Here is a 6,163-nt window from a genome sequence, read left to right as displayed (position 1 = left end):
CTTTATTTTTAAATGTCAAGAACATTCATAAATGCTTTAATGCTTAGACACGTTAGTGTCCTTTTGAATGCATGCAAATCTTCAGGTTTGTGTTCCAGTGGTAACCCATGTTAATGTAAAACTGTAGTGCTGGAATAACGGATTTAGAGCAAGTGAGTTTTTCTTTCAGGGTGCCTAGTTGTTCTTTTTGCACAAAAATTGTACACATCAATTCATGAAGCCTTCGTTCGTTGTGACAGCTGTACTGACCCTGCAGGCAAAACCGTTTGCCATGCCTGCCTAAAGTAAAAAACAAGCGACACATCTGACATTTTTAATAGAAAAACATTAAACGCTCTTGTTTGAGACTAGAAATAAGAATTTGTTGCTACCACAATCAAATGCTGAAGATATATTTCGACGAAGCTACATATCATTTCCCTTACTTTTAAAACATCCAGGAAATCAACTTAAGAAGGTGCTATAAATTAAGTCTGCCAGTGCTTCCATATAAAAAACCACAAGGTTTAAATTCAAATGATATGACTGTGTACTGTAACAGTAAATGTATAAATTTCCTGTAGAAGGTATGTCATCTTTTTATAGCGCCTCTGCTTATGTCTTCTACACCGCAAATGCTCCAAAGTCTCAGCAGCCCATTCACCTACCATAATAGAACATCACCAGAGTATGAAAAGGATTCACAGCTCCTACTCTGAACAGAATACATTAAGCAATAACCATACAAAGATAAATTACTGAGACCATAAATACGTAGGTAATAGTTTCTCTCAACAAGCTAAAAGTATAAAAGATGGCCTTCTCCTAACTATTTCTCTCAACAAGCTAAAAGTATTAATTCGAGGGTCATAGCAGCAATACTAGGGTAGGTAGTAGTTTGTTCCACGCACTATGGTTTTCCCTGAAATTGCATGTGCAACGGGTTTGAAGAAGCAATTGAGATGTAGTGTGCAAATTTCTGTAAATATCTGTGGTTATCTTCGATGCATTTCTGGTGAATCTGGTTTGTAACTTTTTTTGATAAAGGAGCATAGCCCCAGCCTCTGCATCAATAGATGCACACGGGTTGCTTTATTAAAACAAAGTATCAAGTCACAATAAATCTATCATCACTTATTACAATCACGGAAAAGCTAGGATCGATACACGAATCAACCCGCTGAAAATATGTCACTCAGAAAAGCTATTCATTTGCTATTCTATTAAGATGCCGCCACCCAGTAGCCTGGAAAAAGAAGTCCTGAGCAACCACTAGCATCCGGTAGCATCCAATAACCATATCCTCCCGCTGCTCCACCAGGAGAAGGAAAACCCATTGGTGAATTGAATGAGCAGCTCGCCGGATAACCTGCAAAAAATTAATTCCACTTTGTTTGTTAAAGATAATATCATTTTTAGTCCTCCAAATAGCCCAACAAATGGCCCAAACATCAATTCTAATCTTTTGTTTATCATCTTTCCTCACATCATTCAACCATCTACCAAACATATTAGTAATATTAGCTGGTGGCGGGGTGTTATATGTAAGGTACATCATTCGCCAGATTATCTTCGCAAAATGGTAATGGATAAACAAATGATTAACGGTTTTCATGGAATCACAAAAACAACACTTTTGACATCCTTTCACTTCCGTTTAGCTAAATTGTCCTTAGTTAGAAGAACCTTATTGCTCATGAACCACGTAAATATTTTAATTTTCAAAGAGATCTTTAACTTCCATAGATACCTACGAAGGTAAATAGTATGCCCATTCATCCAATCAAGGTACATAGACTTAACTGAAAAAATATCCAAATCAGTAAGCTTCCAAATAAACTTATCAGGTTCAGATGTTAGGCTGATTGTAATTAGTCGTTGGCATAGATGTAACCATTGCACCCACTTATTGTCATTCAAACCTCTTCTAAAAGAATGTTGATAGGTTCAGTAGCAAGCACAGTCGAAACTAACACATTTTTATGTTGAACAATATTATATAATGCCTGTTATTGATGAGACAAAGGAGTATCTCTCATCCACACCTCCTCCCAGAACCTAACAGATGTACCATCCCCCACTCTGAAAAAACCTCTCTTGAAGAAGTCCTCTTTAACATGCATGAGACCCTTCCAGAAAGGTGAATCAGTCGGTTTGACCTCTACTTGTGCTAGTGTTTTATTTTTAAGGTATTTGTTACATAAGAGCTGCTGCCACATACCCTCCTCTGAGAGAAGTTTAAACAGCCATTTGCTCAGCAAACATTTGTTCTTTAATTCCAAAACGTCAATTACCAACCCACATTGGTCCTTCAGTCTACACAAAATATTCCATTTATATTTTCTCCTGTGCTCATCAGATTGCCAATTTTTTTTACTATATAATAGTCTAACCTCTTTCTAACCCCAATTGGTATTTCCAAAAAGGAGAGCATAAACATAGGAAGACTTGTAAGAATCGAATTAATAAGAACCAACCTATCTCCATAGACAACATTTAACTCCGCCAGCACCCCAATTTGGAGGCAAACCGATTTTCAATAAGGTTTCACTCCGCATTCCGCAGTGTCCTATAATGTACCGGAATCCCCTAATATTTTAAAGGTAAGGTTCCGGACTCACACCCAAAAATATTTCTATACTGATCCTCCGTATCCTTTGCCTTACCAAAGCTAAAAATTTCACTCTTGTGAAAATTAATTTTTAAACCCCATAGTTGTTCAAAGATGCATAGGATTAGTTTCATATTAACCACCTTAGCAATATCTTGTTCCAAAAATAAAATTGTATCATACATATATTGTAAAATGGAGATTCCCCCACCAATTAAATGAGGCAACAAACTCCTCACTTTACCCTTATACTTATATCTAGCAATAAGAATTGCTAACATATCAGCGACAATGTTAAAAAGAATTGGAGATATATAATGGGTCCCCCTGGCGTAATCCTTTCCTAGTTTCAAAATTATGCCCAATAACATCATTAACTCTTATACCAACACTCCCACCTTGCACAAATTGCTTTATTCTATCGCACCAAATAGGATCAAATCCCTTTATACGTAGAACTTGCTGCAGAAAGGACCATTTAACCTTATCATATGCCTTTTGTAAAAAAGCACCCCATCAAGTTTCTTCCTATGCAGTTCACGTATTGTCTCATGAAGAACAACTACTCCTTCTAGAATGTGTCTTCCAGGGATAAACTCCGTCTGTGTTGATCTAATCACTTTATATGCTACCTCAGAAATTTGATTTATCGCCACTTTAGTAAAAGAATTAAAACTCACATTAAGTAGGCATATTGGCCTATATTGTTAAATCTATGTTGCATTTTCCTTTTTAGGCAGTACACTGATCACCCCAAAATTCAGTTTATACAAGGGCAACTCACCTTTCTGAAAGCTTTCAAATAAAGCCATTAGATCATATTTAATGAACCCAAAATGTTGGTAAAACTTCGCAGGAAAACCATCTAGTACATGTGATTTATTATGTTTCATTTGAGAAATAGCATCTTGAACCTCCTCCATAGAGAAGTTCGCAATTAACACTCTATTCTCATCCGCCGATAATTGCGAAATATCTGCAGTTCTACCTTCATCCAAGGAGACAGAACTAGGCTCTGGATTACCAAATAATTTTTTATAATACTCCGAAATGTATATCCTTAGATTATCATCCCCGACAATGGTACCCTCATCTTGTTCAAGTTGATAAATTTTCTTTTTTCTATATTTACCATTTGTTATGAGGTGGACATATTTGGTATTATCATCCCCTTCCTGAATATATTTTACTTTAGCTCTTTGCGCCCACTTAATCTCTTTCTCTCTTCGGAGCTTATTTAAATTTTTATTAGCTTGTTTCAACTCAGTGCCCTCCACAAAAGATAGCGGCACTATTTCTGTTTCTGCTTTAATATCCAACGTGTCTATAATGTTCAATAATCCTTCCTTCTCTCTCTTATATTTTTCGCTTAATTTTTTTACCCAACCACGTAAGAATCTGCGCAAATGCCTAATCTTATTCTGCCAAGTTTGAATCGGAGTTTTTCCAAAAGGACCTACCGCCCATTCATTTGCAATCAGATCATAAAACCCCTCCTGTTCTAACCAAGCCAACTCAAACGAGAAGCGCGGCTTATTACCTACATGTGCCTAAATCCCCGCATCAATCAAAAGTGGAGTGTGATCAAATCCAGAGCGAGATAAAGCCCGGACAGTGACCAAAGAGAATTTTTGTTCCCATTCAACACTCGCAAGCACCCTATATAATTTTTCGTATGTAGGAGTTTGTCTTCTACTTGCCCAGGAAAATTGGCGCCCAGACATAGAAATTTCTCTTAAGTTTAGATTCTCAATGATCACATTAAAAATAAATGCAACGGGGATTAAAGTTATCATTACTTTTATCCTCAGATTTTCTCAAAATATTAAAATCCCCGGCTAATAACATCGGTATCGTTTCAGATTCACAAGTCCTGACTAATTCTGCAAGAAACTCATATTTATTTTTATCTTGAGCCGCACCATACACCGGCACAAGCAGCCACTCAAAACCATCTATTTTGAAGTAATAGAGAGCTTCACATAGTAGTCTCCACTATCTACCCTATTGACCACCAAAGTGGTCCAACAAGAATTCCACCAGACCTCCCAAGTGGCGGCAAACAAAACCATGCGAACTCCTTACCCACTGCTAGATCACGAAAGAAAGGTACCGCAAAATTGGATCGTCCGGTCTCAAGAAGATCTATTAAATTTAGGTCATACTCCCTAATTGATTCTTTTACAAACAAATGTTTTCCCGGATCCTTAAACCCCTCACTATTCCAAGTAAGACCTTTAAGATTAGTCATTGATATTTGGTTTTTTAAAATCTCACCCGGTTACTCCTCCTCACCGTTTTGTTATCAAACGTTTTTTTTCTTACGACCCTTTCTCTCATTAGGAATAACCAAAGGTACATGAACTTCATCATCCAAATTGTCATCCCTCATCCCCTTCCAAGTTATGACATAAGTCTGATGCATGTGTGACCGCCAAACAAGAAGGAGTTGTAACTGTAAGTGAACACTCTAGTGGTGAAGCACAATTTGCTGTGAGAACATGAATAGTGATAATGCAGTTGCAAAGTAACTTACTTCCATTTAACTTGAAGGTTTGTATCCTTGAAACCAAATACAAGGAACATAGAATGAACAAATAAGTACCTACCATTAACCAGTTGAAAGAGCAGGGGACTGGGATCAGTAAATCATTACTCCTGGTTTTGATTTCTTGATGGATGCTGGGACCTATTTTTAAGAGTCGCGACAAGTTAGAAGATTAGCCAATGTTTTCATTACTATGTCGAAACAAAAAGGCCAACTTACTAAGCTAGTTTAACTTCTTAGCATTTTTTTAAAAAAGAAAAACAAAATATCTGGCGGTATCTAAATAAGAATTTTGTTAACGCTAAAAAAATGGAGCATATTGACAACATCACTTCTACAGTTCTACTCTATGTTGTGAAGGAAAGTACATGATCAGCCAGAAGGACAAAAATGTTAAAGGTACAGCTTCCTTGAATGCAGAAAAATTTGAAGAAAACAACTGAGACGGGAACAAGTGAGCACCTAATGAATAAGACGCAAGCGGTTCTGAGCAACTTTATATCGATTATATTACACAAAATTGGTATACCATCATATTTTTCTTGAAAGTTTCAAACACACTTTCTAGTGATTCTATTTTTTTTCTACCAAATAATCATCATATACTTGGACTGATTTGTGATCAAAGTTAAATATTGGAAAGCGCATGTGCCTTATTCATAGGAACATAAATAGTAGTTTACAGTGAAATTTATATCTTTATGCCAAATCAAAAGAACTAAGTCACGGCAAGTTACAAGATTAGCCAATTTTTTCACTACTATGTCGAAAGAAAAACTTACTAAGCTAGCTTAACTTCTCAGATTTTTTTAAAGAACAAAATATCTGGCGTAAGAATGTTGTTAACGCTAAAAAAATGGAGCATATTGACAACATCACTTCTACACTTCTACTCTATGTTGTGAAGGAAAGTACATGATCAGCCAGAAGGCCAATCATGTTAAAGGTACAGCTTAGTTCAATGCAGAAAAAATTGAAGAAAACAACTGAGACGGGAACAGGTGAGCAACTAATGAATAAGACAC

Source organism: Lolium perenne, chromosome 6 (genome assembly GCF_019359855.2).
Source record: "Lolium perenne isolate Kyuss_39 chromosome 6, Kyuss_2.0, whole genome shotgun sequence".
NCBI lineage: Eukaryota > Viridiplantae > Streptophyta > Magnoliopsida > Poales > Poaceae > Lolium > Lolium perenne.
Note: the sequence above shows the minus strand (reverse complement) of the source record.